This window comes from Bacillus rossius, chromosome 7, assembly GCF_032445375.1.
Source record: "Bacillus rossius redtenbacheri isolate Brsri chromosome 7, Brsri_v3, whole genome shotgun sequence".
Taxonomy (NCBI): domain Eukaryota; kingdom Metazoa; phylum Arthropoda; class Insecta; order Phasmatodea; family Bacillidae; genus Bacillus; species Bacillus rossius.
Window position 1 is genome coordinate 59,197,473 of NC_086335.1, and position 25,595 is coordinate 59,223,067.

Consider the following 25,595-nt stretch of genomic DNA (forward strand, 5'->3'; position numbering starts at 1 on the left):
TGGTTGTCTGCTTGGTACATCACCTTGTATGGTTTACTTGGTCACGTACATGCTCCATGGTATGTATTTGACAGTATAAAAGTTAGAATACTGATCACTAGTACCTGCACTGAGTTTCACGCTTTCCAATGGTGGAGCAACTGATTAGAGCTTCGTGATCTTTGTTCGTGACACTGCCACATGTTGCCAGTTAACTCGCTCAAGATGACTTGGAAAAAAAACATGTGCAAATAGTCTGTGCATTCACCCACTATCTGAAAATAGTTTTCGTTGTTTAGGGCGACATTAAAAAATACAGCACTCCTCAAAGGGAAAAAGTTTAAAAAATAAAACGCACTGAAGAATAACATTTGCATATTACAAGGTAGAAAATTTTATTCACACAGAAAAGAAAAGAAAAAATTATTTTCTAAGAATTATTGTTATAATGGTTTTGCTGTAAAATGTTCTGCAATCAAAGCACTTGTCCCTTTAAAATGTATCTTTACTTACAAGCAAGCACAAACTATCACACTCAAATTCCAAACTACATTATTACATAAATATTCATGTAACTGCAAATTTAAATGTCTTCCAAACAGTACATGTTAGACAAAAATAAGGTGAGCTGAAATAAGTCAAAGACAAATTGTGATAGATAGTAAAATATCAACATAACACAAAAAAACAAATACTGTTCTAACTATTAAACTATCAGCTAGACTAGAGCTTTGGTAATGGATAATAAATACAAACACAAAACTACTATGCACAGCAATAAACATGAACATTTAGTTCCTAACATTGTATAGTCTCATGTTGAACACACTATTACACAGCCATTTGAAATTTTACTAACTTTAAAAAAATAGGTAGTACTAGTGTGAAAATCAACTTTTTAGTCATCTTCAACTGGATAAGTTTCTCACAAATAAGGATGTAAAGTCTGGTTTAATATGATGTATTAGTCCAATATTTCTAATTAAAAAAATTTGGGGTAACTTAAAAACATAAAAAAATTGTCAAAATGTTAACGTGGTGGTTGCCTTAAAAAAAATTATAAAAAATGCTAGTCATAAATCATATAACATAATTATTTTTAGAAAAAATACTTGATTAGTAGTTTGAATTGTAATACAGACTAAACAGAACCATTTATTTTTTATTTTTAAATTTCGTAGTAAATATAAAAAATATCACATTTTAGAAATTAAGCACACAAAAACAATTAAGTGAAAAGTATAGTGACTAGTACCAAAATTGTACTTAAAAAATACTTTTATACTGTGTATCTCATATACTGTGTATCTCTCATTCTGTATAAATGTACTGTTAATTCCACAACTAATAAAATGGTAGCAAATATATAGATGTTTAAAATATTTGATTGCATACTCTTAGCTTTAATTTTATAACAAAACTGTATTTGAACCAAAGTCCAGTTTACAATGAACAAGGCTGTTAATATAGTTTGTTCAACTGAGATCAAGAGATATATATATATATATGCTTATATTATAAATCATATTAAGTCCATTTATAGCTGGATAAAAAAGAGTGTCGATACTAAATCTACATTCACAGTTCTGGAGCATGCAAATATATCTATAAAAAAAATATTAATTACTTCAAAAAATAAAAATCATTAATAATTTACCATTAATGCTTTTTTTTGTCTTTAGTAAAATAACATGGGCATTTGGGAATCTTGTTACAACTGCAAGTTTGATGAATCACATCAAAAGATTATTTTAATTTGTTTAACATTTTGAAACCAAGATTTACACCTGATATCACTTTGGTTATTGCTGTGAAGTCAGATACTATTCACATTGCAAACAAAAAATTGGGAACAAAATTCTTGCCTTTTTTAAAAGTTGTTTATGAAATTAAATACCTAACTTGAAAAATAAGTTTTTATAGTAACTATATATAAGAAAAATATAAGCATATAGTCAAGGTGTTAGGTAAACAAGAACATAAATATACATATATGATATAGCACTCTTTCTTAATCATAATACATTTCTAGCTCCAGAATTTCTAGGGGCAAGAAACTACACTTGACTACTGACTGGAAAGATGCCAACAGCATTAAAATAATGCATTAAAAACAATAACAATGCTTACTGAACAAAAGAAAAATTTTGATGCCTACGACATGTATTCATGGTTTCAAATGATTTATTGTGCATCAACATTTTAAAAACAAATTATTTACATTGCAATATGTACATCATACTCAAAACACTAAACATTACACATATTACAACCAGACATAAATGCCTCTACTACATTGGCACACATCGAAAAATGTAAAAAAATATTAATACCTAATAATACTGGTCTCATGTTTATTAACATATTATACAAAAAATAGAGAGCTTCAAGAAGAGACATAGAAGGCCAAAATCACGGCACATTCACTTTTTTATCATAATTCTGACAATTTGCTTTTATTTTTTTCCATATGTACAGAGTTAAAAAAATAAACAAATAGGTATGAAATTGTTTTCAGTGCACAACAAAATAAAATCTTTCAGGTGGTATGGCATGTAATTTTAAAAATTTCAGTCACTTACAACAACTGATAACAAGCTTCCTATCTTTGTTCATGCTACTTTTAAGCAATTTAGCATGTGTGTTACAAATATTTTAAGTGAATCTTTTTTTTTTAACTTCACACAGTAAAACACAAAAACTTTTCAAATATGTCCAAGCATTGTTTAGCATTTGAATTATACCACTGCTAATTTTCAATCATGTAAACTTATGTTTCTGGTTTACTGCCCCACAGGTAAATAATAACTACGTTAACACGTAACTGGCAGCAGCTAAACCAACGTCCATTACATTACAAAAATGCAGGCAATGCAAACTGTGAAACAAAATAATTTTAATGCATCAAACTGCTTCAAACAAATTCACAAGCATTTTAGCAATCACAAATTTAACAAGCTAAGAAATCACATGTCCACAACCACAGATACCATTATCACTCACGTAACAGCTGTTAATGCTTTCATTTCAAACATCCAATGAAAGTATCTGTTACGGTGCACACATCACAGTAGGTGGATGATAACCGAAATTTGAAACAAAAGTTGTAGTGAAATTTATTTTTCAACTAACAGAACCCTTCATTCCAAAATTCAAGACATTACCTGCAGTGTGATGTCTTCCCCCCCCCCTCCCCCAAGTTCAGAATTTGTAATACCACAAAGTGAACTAGTTTTGATTCAAATTACTCATACAAACAGATGCAGGTGGTACAAGCAAAAATACTGCAACACCAGAGGTTTTAAGAATTCAACATCATTATATTATAACACAACAATTCTTACAATTAACATCTGTAACAAACTAATAATTTTCAACACGTAACATTTTAAAAATAACTGCTCAATGCATTTTGTGCAAGTTTTTACAAATTCTTTTTAAATAATAAAATGTTAAGCTCCAACACAAATGCAATATTTTGTGGCCATGGTCAAAAGTTTTTGTCACAATACTACGGTATGTATTTTAAGAAAATGCAAATATTACATGTGCAGCCATTATGACTGGCTGCCTAACATTATTGCTAGTAGACACTTTAGCAATTCCTGTACCAATATGCCATCTAGATCACAAAATAATTTCATCTCTGCATTGTAACAGTCTTGAAACAAGAATCCATGTACGTAATTACAAATCAAAACCAAATGAAGTGTAGTGATTCCAGCTGAATTAAATACAATCACACTGCAAAATATAAACCTGTCAAGACAGCTTACCACAGAACATTCACGAATACAATTTACTGTAACTCACAAATTAATTTCAAACAAAACAATGAATGGCTACCAATTAACAGATGGTGCATAAAATGTGCACTACATACGGTAAGAACCAATCCAACAATAAAAATACCTGTGCTTCCACTTCAGAAAGAAAGACACAGAAACTAAAAATCAAAAGCCAAGAGTGTACGAAGATCACTGTTCACATCTTTTCTACAAGAACAGTTAAAAAATACAAAATGTGATGGTGACAAGCTGGTGAAAATTTTAAAGAAATTTTAAACACTACTCTCACACGGGCAGTGTTATTTCTTACGGTGTTAATATCTGTGAACAAACTAATTTTGACTGTTTAAATACCCAAAAATTTTCTAGTTTTCTGTAAACCATTTGAAATGTGGAATAGTTATCATTAATTAGATTTCTCAACATTTATAAAGCAATTAAAACACTAGACATAGGTTTAAATATTTTAAAATCTTGGCTAGAATATTATTTTTGTTTATCCTAATTTAGCCAAAGGTGCTTCAGATAAAATTCCTTGGATTTTTTTTTATTCTTCAAATTAAAACTATATTAAACTACCCATTACATCCTACATAAAAAAATATATATACAAAATTTAAAAAAGCAGAAGGCTTATTACAGGCAAATTTACTTTCATGTCAACATTTTTCCAAAGGGTCAGCCCTGACAAGTGGAAAAAAAAAGTACCAACTAAATTGAAAAAAATTGGCTGTCCCTTTTAGGAATTACTAATGTAAAGGCTGTCCACTCATACGCTCCACTTGAAAATTTCACAGGTACACAGGTAAGGTAATTAAACAATATGTAAATCTTCGAAAAAGATCAATGTGTGCGAAATCAAGAACTAGCCCCTCACGAGCCTTTTTTTGTTTTTATTTAGTAGGGTATATTTGTGTTCACTTAAATATTTAAATTCATGTGTTGAAATTCTCTTTCATGAAAAGTTGTATAAACTATTAAAGTTCGATAATTTAGACCATAAATTTGTGAATTTGCCTATCTCCGCCCATGTGTAAAACGTGACTGAAATGAAGCCTGCCCTCAGGCATTTTGTGCAGGTGTGGCTTGAGAGCTTCCAGATTCTCTCACCAGAGAGGGTGTGTGCTGCGTGACAAAGCGGCATGTGCGTCTTTTTCACAATGTGATTGGATGAAGGGTCATTTCATGTCAAATCAACCTAAGATCTGACTTTAATGTCTTAAGACTTCCATTATTTTTGGTACTTAACATTATTCTTATTAAGTAAATTATAAATATGTTTTGTTTAAATTTTTTGAGTTAGTGGTTTTTTTAATTATTTAAAAAGAGAAAATAAAGCTATTTTTGGTCAACATTGGTTCAGTAAAATAAATCTTTTTTTTTTTTAACTATTGTGCCCAGAAAGCTTAAATAGAGCCCATTTAAAAGCTATTTAAAATTGCTACAATTTATAGAATTTTTTTAAACAAAAAAAAACACCAATTTTAATTTGCCTGAGAAAAAAAAATATTATTGCTTGTTTTGTGATGTTTCCTAGCAAATTTCATTTTAGGACAAAAATGGGATAAAGTTGAAAAATTAATAGAAAAACATTATTTGCAGTTAAGTACAAAATATTTGGCCAGACTTGCATTCTAACATGACAAGGATGTGTTGGTTAACTATGTCACGTCATTAGTGTACTTATAGGGTATAATACCTTAAAAAATTTGCAAGCTGCTGTTTCTCAGTTACAGACTTATTTGAATGTGATTTCTCAAAAAATTATTCCTTTATTCTACAGAATGAAGTTCAGTCTTATCATTGGACAAATACTCAATCCACCATCCACTTGGGTGTTGTGTACTTCAATAAGGATACTTAACTGAAGCACTCTAATTGTGTGCATATTTTTCACAGTTGACTTCACATAGTTTATTTCTAATTTTTTTTTAAACATCATTCATTGCTTGTCCTAAAATGATGTTCCGTAAAAAAAGTCACAAACAAAACCTACAAGACTAACATTTTCCCCTTTCCCCCCCAAACAAATTAAAATTTTAAAATTTGTGTTTTTTAATATTTTTTAAATATTTTATAAGCTTTTCGGAAATTTGTTTTATCATAAAGTTACCCATGTATCATAAAACTGTAACTATTTTCAAGCTCTTATAAATGAGCCCTATTCAAAGTTTCTAAGTGTACTAATTAAAAAACAAGAGCCATTTTTCTGAACAATGTTGACAAAAAAAAGGTAGTATTTTCTAATTTTAAATTATTTATTTGAAAAGAAAAAAATATTCACTGAAAAACTTTTAATACCTATTTTTACGTACTTCATAGGAACCAAGTTCAAAATTATTATTATTTTGTAGATTTGACATGGAATGACCCAAAATGTGTCCGTTTAATTAATGCTTTTACCAGCCCTAGTGGCTTTTGTATAAATAAAAGTTAACTGAGTGAACGGCTAATGTCTGAACGGAGGTTTGAGCAGGAACAGACGACAGTGGTGTGTTTGCTATCAAAGCGTGAGGCTACCCTTGCCAGCGCCAACATAAACCTATCAACCGTGATTTTTTTAATATTCATATCACCAGAAGACACAAGCCGTGACAGATTATTACTATGACTGCAAAGCAGGATAAATTAGACCAATACATGCAGTTAGGATTGTGCTTAAAGTGATTATAATTTCTTTCACATATGCTTTCCAGGCCTTGATAACTAGTTTTTGGCTATTGTTAGGAATACACGCAGTAGGTAAATTTTACATCATAGGCTGTAAAAATTATACTATTCACATTACACTAAAGTTCCTAATTAAAAATTGTTCACAAATGTTTGCTTAGACTTTTGTACAGATTTGTGTGCAATCATAGTATGCTTAAATGACATCTTTCAGAAACTTAAAGGTCTAGATGATGGAAAATTAGTTTTTACAGCAATTATATTTTTCTACTTACAGTTGAGTCTAGATCAACCAAGCTTCAATTGACTGAGTTTTTTTATTATCTGAAACGCCATTACCGGCAAAGACTGTTGAAACATTTGCTTGAGAACCTAGAAAGTGATCTAATCACTGTTGAAAGCCTAAAGAAAATTAACCTCAAAGATGACATTCACTCTTTGGGCGAATCATGGAAGTGACGTGAAAGAATCTACACTGAAGAAAAAATGGAAAAACCTCCTGAAATATTATACCTCTAGGCTAACTGAAAATCAAGATTATTTTCTCAGACACATTCGTTTGTATGTTTGATTGAAAATATTATTGACAACTGTGATTCTGTTACATATTTAATTAATCTACTTCATTACTATTAAGGTTGATTTAATTTTTTTCTACACAAAATGGGCAATGTTAAACTTTGAATAGAGAGTTGCTAACATGAACAGCCTTCAAATATATTCATAGGACTAAAATGTCATGCAACATAGCATTTTGAAATAAAATTTGACAAGAGTAAATAAAAATTTTTGAGCATATATGACCCCACTATAAGGAAAAATAAAAACAATCTTTGATACATAAAAAAAACTTTTATCATCTACACTGTAATAGGTATAATCGTGGTATAGCATGGCATTTGACTATACCAGCATAGTTATAATTCTGTGATTTGTTTACTCAGAACTAAATTCATATGTTATTTGTCTTGAATTAGGGAAGAAAACTTTAAAAATGCAAGAGCAAGAATTTGGTAATCATGTTTTCTCCGGTAGATAAAATGATCATGAATAACAGGCATTGCATTAATGCACCTTTCAATATGGGATATTCTTTGTAGCAATCAATTATGTTAAATTTTATTCTTTGGTATTTAATGATTTAATATATTTGTTGTATTCACATTATATTTGCTCTGAGGAAAGACATAAAATGTAAAATATGCTGTTGTACCGAAGAAATTAAAAATGTGAGGCACTTTCCTGATGGCAACATGACCGTGTGAATCGAAACTGTCCCAAAACAATGATGAACGCACTCATGAACGTAGAAGAAGGTGGAGTAAAAACTGTGTCAATGACAAATTATATACACACACACATACATACAACATACATATTAAATGCATGTGTAATTTGCTAGTAAAAAGTACTGGTTTTGCATAAAACAAGAATTTTAAAATTAAGAGAATGAATATGAACAACTCAAATTATAACTCAAAATTGATAGTATGTACTCTTCAACACCATTAGGCTATGAGTAAGGCATTTCAGTTAATCACTATGGTGTAAAATGGGTAGTGAGAAGAAATGCAATATTCAAAGCAATTCAGCATACACCCTATCTTAGTTTACATGTCTAGCAGTCACTAATATTATGATTTGCTTAATATTAAAAATAATTGACGAAACGTTACATTACTTTTGCATAAACTTTGCCAACCATTAGAATTTACAACCATTTTAACTACACACAAACTTTACACTTTAGAATAAGCACGCTTATGGAATGCCAATACGTAAACCACACAAATGTGTTCATTGCTTGTCTGACTCCTTCTAAAGACTACATACGTTCAAAGAACGAAAATTTTGTATCAGAATGAGACCAAATACTTGACATGACAATCACCTCAACAAAAACCCAGGTTCCCGGGAGGGTTCCTACAACATTTTAACAAACACGCTTCACAGAAGAAGAAGAAAAAGCTTAACTCTTGAGTTCCGAGGGATGTACTGGAATATGGGTTCTATGCCACATGCTAGTGGTAGTGCAGTATGTGTATTTTACCCTCAGTTGAGGCCTACGGTCATCCCGTTGTAATTGATGCACAAGTGCCTAGCATTAGTTCCGAGTTATGGTCTGGGAAGATGGATGACATTCTCATCCTGCAGTTAGTGGGTCTTCTAAGCAATTCTCCGGAAGGTCAAAGATTTAAGAGTACATGTACAAATGTGTTTAGGCCAGGAGAGCACCCACTTTTATACATTTGCATTCACATACTCTTCCCATCACAGCTAGCTCCCTGCAATACACCCAACACAGCCCTGTTGAGGACAACGAAAATTTCGAGAACGAAGGCTTTTCCTCGGCTGCCGGAGGCAGCATCGCCAAGTCGTCGTCTCTGAAAACTGGGTCGAAAGTCCGACCGCACGTTTTGCACAAACAACTGCGAACGAACAGACAGGCCTCGTTTCCAATGAGGGCCATCCTAGGGGTTCAGGATGCCCGCTGGGCCCTCGTCAGATTTCCAAACCCCAGAGGGGTATGCCAGCCTCTCGGCAAGGCCCCAACTCCAGAGAGCCATCTTACAGGTTCGGGATCTCTGCTCATTTGCAGGAACGAAAGTGTAAAACAAATCTGAAAGATAATGTTGGAACACTCAATCTACTTAATAAAACTCAATATTGACTGACTGATAATGCACAGCTTAAATCGGTGGGTATAGAAGCATGAAATTTTGTACAGGAGTCCATCATATAACGGAGCTGAACACTAAGAAGGAATTTTTGAAAATTCATCTCCGAAGGGGGATGAAAGTTTGTATGGAAGTTTGTCATTTTTGAAGATCGGAATATGGAAAATGGTGTTTATCTAGACTTCTGTTTTTACATAAATTTCTCCAAAGAATAGATACAGAATGAAAATTCTCACAAGGTAATGCTGACAGCTACTAAGTTAAATTTCAGTCACAAGAACTGCACACCCTTATAAAGTTTGGTTTTCCCAACTCAACTGGAAAATTACTCAACCCTTAAATAAATGCTGGCCGTAACAGAGGGTCGAATAAGCTCTCCCAACACCTGTGTGTATCTTTAAGTACCAATCTAAATACACACTTGTTTTCATATCATTTAAGATTTTTCACTAACATTCTAGTTTCAGTGGACACCACTTTTTATACTACATTATTAATAACAAATCAACAAGTTGACAGGACTCGACCGCTGAACAGATGCCAACATTGCTGCTGCAAGAATATACACACCAATGTTTATGTAAAAGAATATCTGCGAGATATCGTGAGATGAACTATACTGTAACTGAAGGCACTTTTACTTCAGGCATACAAGAAACAACATTACGAGATTTCTACTATGGTATTTTTCCTGAAATGTACTTGGATCAGCACCAGTATGATCATTACTGTGCATTAGAAGTGCCTTTATTTGTGACCAATGAACACTTTCTGAACTATACTATGTCCTAAAAAAAATTCTATTATCCTCAAGTAAAAATACTGACACAAAGATGTCTGAAGCCAAATTGCCTGCAGAGTATGTCATCATTTTAAGATAAACTTAAGAATCAAATTAGAATATGTTTACACAATATTTATAGATTGCATGTAATGAAAAACTTAGTTTCTCAACCAAACATAATTTTTTTTGGTTAAGTTCTTTCCCAAATGTTTACAATAACATGAGGATGAGATCACTTTCGGCATTAAATTACTACATCCTTCTCAAGCTATGAATCAATACCATCTATGACAACAAAAAAAATTTTCAAAATCAAAATGAGTTACTCTCACAAAACCAAACAAAAACCACTAAAAGTGTTTGCTAAAAATCACTTCAGTGTTTCCAGTGTAACTGTACACTTTTCAAAAACAAACTACACACACTAAACAAAAAATAATCTAAAACCTTCTAACTGATCACAATATTTTAACATATTAAGGATACCAATCCTTTAACTTTTCAGTCCTATTATTAATGACACATCCACCCTCACAAGACAAACATTTTTTTATGTTAATACTTTAAATAAATATTTTAAAATTTTGGGAAAAAGCACAAACTCACAAATAAATCAACCCAGTACACAATTCTTTTCCCATATGGTTCTTGTCGGCCAGTATGAATTTTAGAAAGAGAGAATAAATATTTATTATCATTCCCATCCACCTTTTCAAAGAAATAAGCAGTCAATGTCATTGCAAGTTGTAATGATTCCCAGAACACAAGGCTTACTACCTAAACATTAACCCCACTGTAAAACATTGTACATTAAAAACTTTATTAAGATTATTAAGATAGTAAAGGGTAGAAAACTAAGTTGGTAAAACATGCCGTATATGTTAAATCCCTTAAACTAGGTAATCCTCAATATAAAGGTAACCAGTCACCAAAGTGTGCATAATGTAACTACATCTACATTTTAAAATCTTTACAAAAATAGGGGAAGTGTTTTTCATATTTAAAATATTTTTGATTCCACTGAAGGCAGGCCAACAGCTGAAACAGATAATAAACATTTTCTGTGTGAAACAAATAAACACATTTTTTTCAGACAAACCATCATAAATGATCTCAAACTAAGAACACAAGAGATAAAAAGATAGATGATCAGAGGGAGTTAAAAATACATGTGCATTAATTTGAGGCTTGTCTGAAGATGACATAAGTTAAGAAAAAAATGTGATTGTGGAGTCCACACGTAACAGAAGCGAAACATCTTGCTTATCATATTATTAGGTATAGGAAACATAATTCTCTTTGGCTGAGATTGCAGATATATATATATATATATATATATATATATATATATATATATGCAAGAACTAAATTATGCTATTGCACAAGTACGCAAGTGTGAAAGTATGCAAATGTGAAAGTGTGCACATGTACAAGTGTGCAAATGTACAAGTGTGCAAATGTACAAGTGTGCAAATGTACAAGTGTGCAAGTGTGTAAGTGTGCAAGTGTGCAAGTGTACAAGTGTGCAAGTGTGCAAGTGTACAAGTGTGCAAGTGTACAAGTGTACAAGTGTGCAAGTGTACAAGTGTACAAGTGTGCAAGTGTACAAGTGTACAAGTGTGCAAGTGTACAAGTGTACAAGTGTACAAGTGTGCAAGTGTACAAGTGTACAAGTGTGCAAGTGTGCAAGTGTACAAGTGTGCAAGTGTACAAGTGTGCAAGTGTACAAGTGTGCAAATGTGCAAGTGTGCAACTATGCAAATGTGCAAGTGTGCAAGTATAAAAGTGTGAAAGTATGCAAATGTGCAAGTGTGCAAGTATACAAGTGTGTAAGTATACAAGTGTGCAAGTATGCAAATGTGCAAGTGTGCAAATGTGCAAGAGTGCACAAGTACAAGTGTGCAAGTATGCAAGAGTGCACAAGTACAAGTGTGCAAGTATGCAAATGTGCAAGAGTGCACATGTACAAGTGTGCAAGTATACAAGTGTGCAAGTATACAAGTGTGCAAATGTGCACATGTGCAAGTGTGCAAGTATACAAGTGTGCAAATGTGCACATGTGCAAGTGTGCACATGTACAAGTGTGCAAGTATACAAGTATACAAGTGTGCAATTATGCAAGTGTAAAAATATGATGCGTAATTTCTACATCTCCCCTCCTGTCTCCTCTTCTGCCGGTTTCCCCATCACATACATAAGTATTCCCCTCCTTTCCCAGTTTCCCCACTACATATCTAACTATTCCCCTCATACGATCATAATTTTCGCAAAGCTCGAAAATTGTAGACCCTTCAGCAAAGAAGTTTCGCTTCAAAATAACAATTTCGAGCTATGAATAATTTTGCAAAAAAAAAAACTGTTTAAAACAATGGTCTTCAACCCAGGGCCTACAAATCACTTCAGAATGCTTGTGGCCTGCCAGGTGATTCTTTGCGGCCTGCGGGCAAATGTTTCAGTGAATATTATTTTTGCTTACCTTCACAGGCACCACACGGATAGTGTCTAAGAAAGATGTCTGGAAGCACTTTCGTCACTGCTAAATGTCTAATAACAGATTGCAGGCTTTCACGGCCATTGTCCAGAGTTGCTTGGCTTCTGGGGTGGTTTAAAATAGTTTAACAAATATTTGACAAAAGGTGGATTATTAATTTTTTTCAAAACTTATGCTAATTAGCTAACAACCATGCTTTATTAGCATTAATGAAAAATGGTAGTAATCCTCCACAATGACCACCTTGCATTGAACACAAGGAATATAAAAACAAATGTATCGGCCCAGCATAAATACAAAACATCCTAATCTTAGGTGGGGTCGGTACTTAGTGAAGGCGGCTGCCCTTACAAGAGCCAGAGCTCACTTAAAGACTGCGAAGTAAACACAACACTCTGGGGAGGGGGAAAAAAAGCAGAAAGTCACCTTCCTTGTGCCTAAACGACAATTGTACAAACTGACAGTAAAGACCCCAACCCTTTTATTTTTTTACTTGTCTTGCATTTTACAAGACTTTATGCTGTGCAATAAGACACATACTACTTGGGAAAGTTAACTTAACTTATTTAAAACAGTATAATCGCATGGCTTGACTTTGCTAAAGGAACATTAACACGGCCAATCGGAAATGACCGGAGCCGTCATACTATCATAATGCCTCAGAGATAATGAATGACTACTGAGGTTTTTTTTTAAAATATCAACAATATTTTTTAATCAGCAATTATTTTTAAAGGTCTTCCGAAAGTATTAATATATAATATTTAAAATTCAACATTTACTCACCTATTTTGGCCTATTTTTTTTACTGTTATTGCCATTAACAGTAATTCCATTTGTAAGTACATTGTCTGGATATTTTATTATTACATTTCTCTCCCCTATCATTTTTCCTTGCAAAGCCTTCATTGCCTTGCCGGGACCAACACTGTCAAAAAAATTGATAAAAGCACAACGGCGCACGTGGTAAACTAAAATACTTTTGATGCGACCATATCTGGAACAAAACACCATTACCCTCATAACAATCGACAAACTCAGAATAAAAAACTTGAACTTTATTTTCTTATATTTAACACATAACTGCAAATAGACAATTTTTGGTAACTTAATAAAACATGTAACTTAAATTATAACTAAATATGAAATTGTATTCTTGGATATCCCAATAATCATCTATTCTACTCTGTATTGAAAAAAAAAAGTTTTATTATAGGAAAATATGTTTGGTTATCAATTTAAAGTATTACAATTCCAAATGGGCTGACTTAACAGTACTAAACTGTACTTATGACAAGATGTTCTTTTGCGGCAGTTGATTATGCCAATATGACCCAGTATAGCAACCAAACATTTAATCAAGTACCATAAGAAAAACTTAATGTGTACCTACAGTTGGCTAATATACAGAATACAGAAAAAGTACCAAACTGTTAAGCAATATTTAATTTAGGAAACTTGAGTACTTACATAGAGGTTGTAATTTAACTTATGTTACAGAACTTGGGACGGGATTCCTCATAAAGTTACATAATGTCTCCTGGAGCCCAGCAACCTAATACACTCTTATCAGCGTAGAGAAGGGGTGAGACAGCAGAGCACCTCCGTAGCACTCAGACTGCAGCTCAACATGACACCATGCCCCCCACCCCCCTTTTTTACCTGTTCATATATATATGTGTGTGTGTGTGTGTGTATGTGTGTATGTATGTCTGTACTTTGATTTGTCAACCCAGTAACCCAGAGCTCTTAGACTGGGTTTATAAACTATGCAAGGAACGCAACAAAGAAACAACGCAACACACAACTGTCGTTTATAAAGCACACAAGTAGCAAGACGATACCGACCCTGTAACTCAAAACTGAAAACACAAGAAAACTTATTTCCACCACTGGCCTCTTTTGATAATATATATTTATCACTAACACAAAAGAAATTGCCAATAGTTTTGAATTAAAAGTGTTATTTTTTTTTTCACTTTGTTTATCAAGTGTAAACATGATGCATATTAAAAAAAGAATATTCTATGCACATAAACCCAGAAACATTTTTTCTTCAACGAAAAAATCTACATACAACTTTCTATGTTTTCTGTTGAATATACTTAATTATTTTTAATATTACCTCAGTGTCAATTGCTTAGTTTATTTTTTTATCCTTACAATCATATCCTGTGGTTGATGTATAATTTTTGATAATTTATAAATATTAAGCTGTATAGTTTTTGTCTGTGCTTGTATAATTTTCTGAAAAAAATTTACCTTTTTCAAAAATTCCAAATCAAGTAAATGCATTGCAGTAAAAATATCTGTTTGTTCATCTGAAATCTGTGTTACACAATAATTGAAAACCACTGCCATGATTTAGATAATTAAGCCATGATTTACACAATTATTTTTTAAATTATGCAAATACGTACATAAGGTACAGTACAGGCCACTACAGTACATCATCTGAATGATAGCACTTAGTTTCATTAATACTTCAGTTTTTGTATTAAAATTAAATTTTGCATTTCTATAAATTTTATATTATTTTTAATGACAGAATATTATTAAAACTATTAGGACTTACATGATATTAAAATAAATAGAATTTGTAAAACATTGTTTCAAGTAGGAAACCTGCGGAGACTAATTTTGTAAGTGAAGTTCAAAACAATATAAACTCAAACCATTTAACTTTAAAACAATTGGCAATAAGTGAAAAAAGGAACATTCTAAGTTTAAAACACACTGGTCACTTATTTTTTAAAAAAATATATACTTACTTAGAAAATGCTTTTTGCAGAATATCTTCCGATAAGTGGTCAGAATCTTTATCCGGTTTATCAGAAAGAAATCCTACCCACAGAGAAGTACTATGAAAAGGGTTGGAGGGGCTGGAAAAAAAAATTCATCATTTATATGTTAAAATTAATTAAGCAAACCCAAACTCCTCTATTGCATTATCATTACTCTTGCTTTAATAAAAATAAATAAAATTTGTAACACACGGTACAGCGGTAAAATATAACTCAAATTAACTATTTAATAATCAGTTAAGATGAACAAAACAATAATAAAAATAAGCTAAAATTAGTTGTAACACCAACCACATCCATATTAGAACATAAGTTAACTATTAAACGTACACTGAGAAGAATACGTACGACATGCTGTGTGTCCCAAAGATAAAAGAGCAGAGGAAAAAAAAAACAGACAGTGGCTAGCAAACCATTACAGGCTGCGTGCTGGATACGTAATCCAACTGCCAAGCCAGTTACGGTAAACGGCAGAGCACCCGTGCCCTAGCACTGGCATGTTGACACGTATACAGTGGAAAGTCTTTAACCCAGCACGTCCAGGACTATGGCAGTCAGCTACTTGACCCCTGACCCAGCGGGGAAGAGACCCCAAGATCCTAATAGCCAGAATCTCCAAGCAACTAAATCAACAGGTCGGACATTAATGACAAATACTATGAAAAACATAACCACTGTCTTTAAAATAAATGAAAAAAAATATATATATATATTTACATTTTAAAAACACCATTCAAATAAGAAATATTAATGACTTAATCTTAATTTTGTCTCAATAGGAACATTGCGTCTTGCCGCTTTAATCCACATCATAACCACAGAAAAAATACTGAGATATATGTTTATTACATTGATTAATGCTAGTTACAATTTACCTAATTCAAATGTTTTAAGTACAAATTGGTAAAAAATATCACAGATACAGTCAAACGTCTCACACCTCTTAACAAGATAAATGGAATGTCCCTAAAATTCGGCGCCCGAATCAAAATAATCACGATTTGAGTAACAGGAATCTTATGTTGTGCTGTAACCATTTCCAGTGTTAAAACACAAACAAAAATTGCAGCGATAAAAAACTTGTGTGAGAAGTTGACAGAATTTTACTTACTCCATAAACGGGTCATATTCTTTTTCCATAACATATTCTTCTTCATCCGATATATATATTTCATTTGAAACTGAATCATTCTCAGGTACCTCTCCCAGTCTTATAAGATATTCAGCTTCCTGTACATAACACAACCAGTTTTCAATGAAAAATTCTACCTTATATGATATTAGGTATATTTCTATTAAAGAAACTAAACACAGGTAACACATACATGCAGTTATATATTTAGGTGTGTGAAATAAAAAAAATAAAAAAAGTTAAAATAAATACTACAATTACTAAACCACCTACACTTACTTACAAAGAAGTTACTAATTTATCCAACAATGTTGAAAGCAAATAATGTGATGGTGAGTTACAGTACAGTCTGAACGTTGACTTCTGAGATTACGTAATTCTTTTCAAGAACTGCACATGATGTCTTACGCTTGATTTATCTGACAACATATTAGAACAGGTTAATACTCAAATACATTTTCGACTGCAAGAAAACTTTTATCGAGAATTCATTAAGTGCTCAGATTAGCTGTAATGCACTATCCAACAGGCCTGTGCAAAGCTTCGACTAAGTGAATCAATCAAAGCTCTTTTTAATATTTTTGACTTCGCCAGGAAATTGGCTGTTCATTTTATTTGAAGCTTTGGTTGAGATGCAAAGCTTTGCGTCTAATGTGAGGCCTTTTTTGTTGGAAAGCTTTAAATCATCAAAGGCCTAAGATTCGCTCATGAAAATATATATTTTTTTGTATGTGTTTTGCTTGAATATAGTTGCTCAATATTAATACTATGCACTGTTATTTTATAACTTTTATTAAATGTTTTTATATATAGGACCCAATTGGTTTAATCACTCAAATCAGTTCAAACATTACAAATGTTAAATGATTTAATTTTCTTTACTTATTTCCCATACTTTATAAAAATAAACTTAATACAGCTTCATTGAGAACAATATTCGCAATTTGATTCAACTTCGCGGGGGATTTTGAACATTTGATTTGATATTCGCTTCGCATAAAAAAATGAGTTAATTCGCGCAGGCCAACCGCACACACTTTATGAATGTCGATGCCGAAGTGAACTCAGAACTCAACGTCGTTCATGTGCACATTTTGTTTATTTTTTTTATTTTTTTACGGGTCAATTCAGAGACGAGTGAGCGAGCGAAGACGAGGGCAAGCTCACCGGCAGGAGATTGTCCGTAAGCTGCAGGGCTCTCTGGGCCTGGGACTTCGCGCAGCCCAGTTTGGCCGACAGCATCGTGCTCTGGACCTCCGTGAGTTGCTCCTGAGCCTCCTGGCAGTCCGGGTCCATGGACAGGGCTTCACGAAACGACTGTTCAGCCTCCGCATAGCGCTGGAAGAGAAGCCCCACCAGACACAAGGCACTAAAGCTTGAAGTGCTCCGAACTTTTTGGATTACAAACAGGACCACGAATTGCTGGAAAACTGAAAAAAAAAAGTTAATTTTTACCACAGCTCGCACGTTAAAGTTGTGAAAAAGTTTTGCGCTACTTCCTCAAACTGCCATGAGGCTCGTTTTACTCGCCGTCACTTTTTCTCCCTAGTAGTTGTAAGAGTAAGGAGCAAATGAACCTATGTCAAAAAAACATATTGGTAACTCTCACATAGGCAAAAAGAACGACTTGGAAATTTTTTTTTTAACCTGACACAAATGCAACGTCTTTTAAAAAAAAAAATACGCATTTACCCAACATAGTGCCACAAACGATTAGAGCCTAATAAAACTAAGTTGTGTGTGTTCAAACAACAGATAGTACATAAGGATTTTATAAACATAACCTGTGTCCTAAAAAATTACAAATACACTTAACATTAAGACCAGTGCGGAAGTAGATGAACGCACCAATATACCCGGCAGATGATTTATCTTCTTCACAAATCTTCCTCAACAGAAGCATTATCACGAGGGCACAAACTATTTGACCAGAGCGATGAAAAATGAAGGTCGATAATCAACTGTGGCATGGGCCCTGGCACCCGGACATGAAATTGTCTGCCCTTACAACCCCACAATACGTTATTTGTGAGCAGCAGCCCCGCACGTCCTTTCAGCACAGTGCTCTAATAACGACCGACTAAACAAAACACATTACCAAGCTTACAGAAATATTCACTTAGCTTGGGGCTTCCCCGAGATACCGCTTTACTGTTGGCTACACACACCACTCTTGCAGCTACTGTTCAGTGATTTCTCACTCATTGGGCCTTCCCCTGGTTCTGTCACATTTCTGTCTCACATAATATACATTTCTGGGATTCCCCAGTGCTGGCAAACGTCTGTCCCTCTCTTACACAGGATTCAATAAATTAATGTCCCATCATTTCGGCGTCACTGTGTCAGCACACGTCTTTCTTCTTTACCAGACCCATTGTCCCACGATCCAAACACATCACTATCCCACTATGAACCACATAAGTAATGTAAATTTATATTTTAAAAATGGCTGTTTAAAAAAAAATAATACACAAATCCACTCTTACATACATAATAACCCAGCCAGCAACAATTCGACTTAAGTTAAAAGGCTTACCTAAACAAAACCAAACAAACAAACATCAAAATTAATCACAATAATATTACTAATATTTAACTACAAGTTTAAAATCTAGGACACCACTACCCTGAAGCCATATAATCAGCCGATCTCTTCTGAATAACCAAATATATTTATTCCTTCAAAAAACATGTTGTAAACGCTGGGGAGGACATGGTCCTGCAACCATACAACTTGTCGCACCAGCATTGCAACAAAGAAAAACTGAGCCCCAAAATACAATATGCATGATACAGTTGATGGGTTGGAAACAAAGAATTTGCCTTTTGTCTAACCATTCCACTTACTGACCTAACATATTTCCTTTGCTATTCCCTGATTTACCCGATGCTAACAATTCCCAGACAATTCAAGGTTTTCCCTGATGCTTGACACCCTCCAAAACTGTATACAAAAAAATATATATACACATATAGGTATATACACACATATATATTATATTACAAATATATATACACACAAACACACACAAAAAAAAACTTTATTTTATTCACCAAACAAGTGCACTTTTCCGACAGGTTTCTTTATAAATGGTTTTAGTTTAAGAGTAGAATATTCTTTCATAATTTCTGAGAATCATGCCGATAAATGGTTGACCAGCCTAGTTCTTGGAAAACAAAGATTTTTCATTTTATGGACTAAATTGTGCGGGACAACAGCTTAAATGCCTCACATTGAATCTGTCAAAGAAGTGCACTTGTTCGTGGGGTAGACTGAAGTAGCTTACCTTTAGGCAAGTTAGTACTTCTCCTTTACGAAAATGTGACTTGATATGTCCAGGAAAGAGGTGTATCATGGATTCTGCATCTTCCAAAGCTCTATCCAAAACAAAACTAGTATTTAAAAATGTAAAAAAACAACCTTCATATAGTAAATTAATTGCAGCAAAGAAACATTCAAATGCATGATTACAATAAGCAAAAGAATTAACTTCATGAAAATAGGTTTCAAAATTCTGTTTAACACTACCAAGGAGCCAGACCCTGTAGTTATAAAAATTTCTGTAACTGTTCCTCAAAAACTAAGATCAAATTTTTTTTAGTAAAAATTTTTTTTTTTTCCTTTTGTTATTGTTTATTACTATATGGGTATGGCCCCATAGACACCTCGTGGTTAAATTCTGGAAATCCCCCCCCCCCCTTTTTTTTTACTATATCATGGAGAATGGACCCAGGGTCTTATTACTGAGTCCAACGTTTTACAGGTGGGCCAACTTTCTCAGTACAGCTTGTCATGTTGGTGAAGGAATGTTCAAAACAAATCATTGTCGTTGTCCCTTGACTAAAAAAACTGATAAACTACAAAGATCAAAGTAGGCAGTACTACTTTATTCAACTTCTTTTCCCTAGTAAAATTTTTTTTCTCCGTCCATTTGACAAGTGTTATCAAACAATGGTACCGGACACAAAATATTAGTTATTAGTTACAAAACAAATGAAAAGACTTAAAGGTAAAACAGTAATACAGATACAAAATATAGCCTATACAAACAACAATAGATAAAAGTACTATAAATAAATAAAGAAAACAAGGTTACAGATATACAAATACTATAGCTCTCACAGACATAAAAGATATGTAAAAAATACAGCCAATCTTTTGCAGCAACTATTAATCATCAACAAATTTAAAAAGCATAGGGAGCGACTATACCTAATATGTCCAAAATTAACCGAGACAAAAATTACATAATGGAAATTTAAGAATTCGAAAAGAATAATCAATGGTTTAAAAAAACCTCAGATAAATTATTAAACTGCAAAGAATGTACCAATTAAACAAAAATATTTGTATTAGGAAACCATTTAGATAATTTGCAAATTAATATATTGTCGATTTAAAATACACCTATTAAAATTTTTCAGAAAAATTAAATAACTTATTAGAGTAGGTATGTATTTAAAATTTCAATGCATAAACTGAAAGTATGTTGCACTTACCTTTTATAGTCTTTATTCTCTATATAACAGAGACACCTATTGTTTATTAATCTACTGTCTTTAGGATATTTTTTAATGGCTGTAGTGTATATAGTTATGGCTTCATCATAATCACCCCACATTTGTTTCTGATAGGCCTTTTTGCCTAAGTCTTCTAAATTATCCATTTAAGGCCTGTAAACAAAGAAAAATAATTTTTAATGACATCACACAATTACAACAAATATTAAATGCAGTGGCGGATAGAGAAGTTTGTGAATATAACTGTGGAGGAAACGGGGTAGTTAATGTTCAGAAACTAATGTTCATACCTTTCTCTACACCCACACAAAAACATCATTATCAGTACTGTTACATGTAAATTAATGATATTACATTTTCATATTGGTTAAAAATAATGCAGTGCATCAGCTGATTATGTAGGTTCAACACCATGGTGCCCTTGTGTGGTATTTTATAGACATTAATAGTTTTGGAACAGTTTCTAGCAATTAATTGCTTTGTAGGTAGTATTTGTTTAGATTCATTTTTGAAGTGAAACTTCTTTGGGCGCAATGAGAGTAAAATTTTAACGCCAATTTTAATGCAACATTTTGGTGAAAAATTGTTGCAATTATTTCTGATGTGAAAAGGACAGAGAATAAATACTTAAAGCGAACACTATGATATATATGTTGCTGGGCTCATTTTCGTTCTCTTTTTGAAATCATTCGTCCCCCGCCCAAAAAAATAGAACCGAGAGATACATGAACGAAAGAATATGACAGAGAGTGTGCACATGTGCTTTTTTTTTTCAGAAAATAGATTCAGGTATCCTATACAGTCAGCTTTGACTGCCTCGAATTTTATATTTGCTACCAGCAGTGTAGATAGCGCTGTTGAGACAGTCCCTGCATTTTCCGCAAAGCTAGCACTACAAGTTATGAATTTGATTATTTCGTTCAGAGATTTGGCATGTTTCAAATGGCAGAATTGTTTGAAGAAACAGTAACATGCAGTTTTTTTCTTTATGGAGTATTTCAACTGTGAGTAATATTTATTATTAATTAATCATTATTTATTGATCAATTATTAATATCCTGAGCAGTTATTTAAAAAAAGAGTAATAATTTTAATACTTCATTTATATTATTTTAATTTTAATCTAATTTCTAATAAATACAATAAAGGTCAGGATTCTTAAATACTTGAAATAGAAATGAAAGCCAAAAAAACCTGCACTGTATTATCTTGTTTCTAATCATTGTGTAAAATGTAATTTCCATAATTTAAGCAGTTTACCAATAATTAACAGTCTAATGGTTATGTTAGGTTAATGACATTTAAAATTGTAATTTCCATATTTTAAGCAGTTTACCAATACTTAACAGTCTAATGGTTGTGTTAGGTTAGTGACATTTAAAATACTATATATTTGTATAAACGCTCAGTTAGGTTAGATTAGCTACATTAAACACATGTGTGCACGGTTGCTTAGTATGTTTCATATATTAGTTCCCAGTTACTAAAGCTAGAATATCAACATTAGTGTAAATATAGAGGAAATAAATTCAAAAAATTAATAGATGGTTTGGTTATAATGATTTTATTTTGATCCTCTAAATATTTTCCTAAAATTCTATTAGGTAATAATCTACGGGTTTCTTGACGTGACGTCTAATAAATCGATGAACGCCGGCTGCACGCAAGAAAAATTGTCCCGTTACGCACATTGTCCCATTATAATGTGTCCCGTTATGCTCATTGTACGCTTGCGCCACATCTATCTCTCTTCCACTTGATTGGAACAACCATCGATTTGACTGTTTCGAGGCACATTAAAATTGAAACACTCCCATTCGTTTCCTACTTTTCCTATCATTGTCCTATCCTTAACAGAATAACACAGATTGGAAGAAGTTAAATAGCAAACATGTATAAAAGTTATAGTTAAAATGATCTCTTCGTTAAAGTACCTAGTAAACATATTTGAATTAATGAGTGCAAATAAAAGTAAATTTATCAATTAAATTGTAGATTTCATTTCACTCCTTCTTTGTATCCATACAAAATAGTGATAATTCAATAAAAATGATTCAATTTTATTCATAAAAGTATGCAATAATTTCATCAATGTTTTGTTATGACGTCACGTTAAACTATCGTCCGTAAACCAACTTTACAGACAACCAATTTTTTTTAATTGTCTCCTTCCTCTCTCTCTTTGCAGTTTTACCCCTTTCGATATACAGTAAGTCCTCTATTTACGTCGTACCGATTTACGTCGTTTCGGATTAACGTCGCTAATGTTTGAGTACTCATGTTTCAATTTAAGTTGTCGCCGATTCACAATAACGTCGTTTACAATGACCGTAAATCTTTATTTTAACTATAACACCGTATATAATTTGTTTATAATTCTTTGTTTCCTTCGGTAGTTAATTTATGCTATGTAGCGTAAGCTACACGTTCACCGCCTTATCTTATCATACATCATGAGGGACGCTTCCTGCTCTTACGTACAGTATGTACTATATATCTGTTTTTAAATTTCAATCAATAAAGGTAATAAAGCAGCTGGTTAAATAACCATTCTATAAAGCTGAGAAGTACTAGTTGGACTTGTTTCCCACGCTGTCGGTTGTCATTTGCTGATAAAATTGCCCGTTGTCACGTCTGCATGCCAGCGCTTCCGGCCGACCTTGGGCCGTGGCCGACCGGTGGCATGAAACATGGCTCATTTTGCGTCGTTTCTATTTACGTCGCAGTTTTCAGGAACGTAACCCCGACGTAAACCGAGGACTTACTGTACTTAAGTGTTGATATTTTAATTGCCAAAGAAGTTTCACTTCTATCATACGTACCTACTGAGTTACACATGCTCTTTTTTTCAGTATTTTATTTACTTTCATATGTAATTAACCTTTTTACATTTGCCTGTGCTGTAACAACACATGCCATACTTGAGTCCCAGTAAACATTGAATACTACTATTTCAGCCACATGAGAAAAATAGTATTTTCGAGTTAAGGGTTGGAGTAAAATTATTATTGTAAACATTGCCTGTAATATAAACATAGTGATGTAAATTTGTGTTGAGCTTTAACAGCGCAGCCCAGACTGTTTTCAACAAGAGATATCCCGAATTGTTATAGCTGCCCTGTATGTTCTTTAAATGATGCATGCAATGGGAAATTTTGTTATATTATTTTCTCCACATTCCATGGTTCCATGTTCCTTAAACGGAATTCTTGTGCTGTATGATACCTATGTATATGTTGAACATTTTTTGTCCTTGCTGTCATTGTTGTGCTGTCCATAAAATTTGTTTAGTTTCATCGTTGGTTCTGTTTATCTTGTTTTCTGTGAATTGTTTTTCATATTTTTTATTTATTTTTGATTTTCTGAAGTTTTCCATGATAAACAGTGCAATGGCGTCTGCCCTATAGTTTACACTTTACAAGCTGCAACTTGATCCAGTGATTCTTTAAAGATACTTAAGAATACAGTGTAACCATAACTGTTTTCTGAAAGACAGGGATGTTTAATGTCAAAACGTTATGGCCAGTGCCATGACGGTTTTCCACCCTAATTAGGCCCCGGCCATAACATAGGGACATTAAAAATACTTCTCTCTTAGAAAACATTATCAGATACGCTGTATTGCTAAAAATCTCTAGAAAAACCACATCATGTTGCAGCTGATATCAAGTAAACAGTAAGGCTGCAACATGATCAGGGATAACTCTCATTGTAAAATCTCGGTTACGGTATTTATGACCAAAACTAATTTACGTCACTATAACCCTTAAATACCATTAAACGTTTACCTGAACTCAAACACGCAACCAAGTCACCTCACAAGCGAACATAAAATGATTAACTTAATTTATGTTAAGTTCTTCAAAATATCTGGATGTGACTAAATATAATCATTTTATATAAAATAAGAAACTGATAAATCCATTTTCGGATATTTGCCTTTTTATATAGGGGCACCCCTACACTAGACAATTACCTGAAGTACACCCATTAGAACAAGAATCAGTTTTCCACCAATAGACTCTCTCTTTTAACACCCACATGAAAACAATTAAACAAGAAATCATAAAATTTTTTACATTTTTACCATCTAATGTATTTTTTTGAAAGAGCTTCAGAAATTTCAACAAATAATATCATATTTATTGTACTGAGTTTTAAAGACAACTAGCAACAATATGAATGGATCAAAACTAATTTAAGTGTTAGATTCTTCAGAAAGTCTATGCACTTGTGAACTTAAACATGTAAAGAATTGTGTTCATTATCATTCTTGATTATTTACTATAATTTTAAAAACATGTTTGCAAGAAAGCGAACTTCCCGCCCAATATTACAGCAACATCCATTCTACTGAGCAGACGGAACGGAGGTTAAATTTTATCGTAGTATTCCGTGCTCAATCTAGATGTGCAAATACGTAACCCTTCACGTAATTTAAGAAGAATAGAACCCAACTAACCGTACGCTACTAGAATACACAGAATTCGTTAGTATATGAATACCAATTTTAATTTATTTTTATTTTTTTAATCTCCTCAAAAGCAATATACGGTCACAAACTCAAAAACCAAATCCTACTGTTTTGCAAATTTAAATGCACAGTTTGGATACAATTCACTCTCATTTAAGAAAGAAAGAAAAAAACACTGATATGAGAAACTCAAAATTTAATGTTTTGTTCTTCGAAACGATGTTGCCAACGTTTATTCAGTATCATGTCCACCACTACAGAAAAAAATAATATT

At 32.8% G+C, this 25,595-nt stretch overlaps 1 long non-coding RNA gene across 1 annotated transcript; it reads right to left on the reverse strand.

The window, feature by feature from the left end:
- Window positions 1-344: 344 nt before the first annotated feature.
- LOC134534134 (uncharacterized) lies at window positions 345-25,522 on the reverse strand. The gene is made up of 8 exons (XR_010075444.1): window positions 25,310-25,522; window positions 20,827-21,000; window positions 19,614-19,704; window positions 17,494-17,664; window positions 16,306-16,424; window positions 15,162-15,272; window positions 13,177-13,387; window positions 345-10,937 (listed from the first exon to the last, which is right to left on the reverse strand). It is a non-coding gene; the product is annotated as an uncharacterized LOC134534134 (long non-coding RNA).
- Window positions 25,523-25,595: the final 73 nt, after the last annotated feature.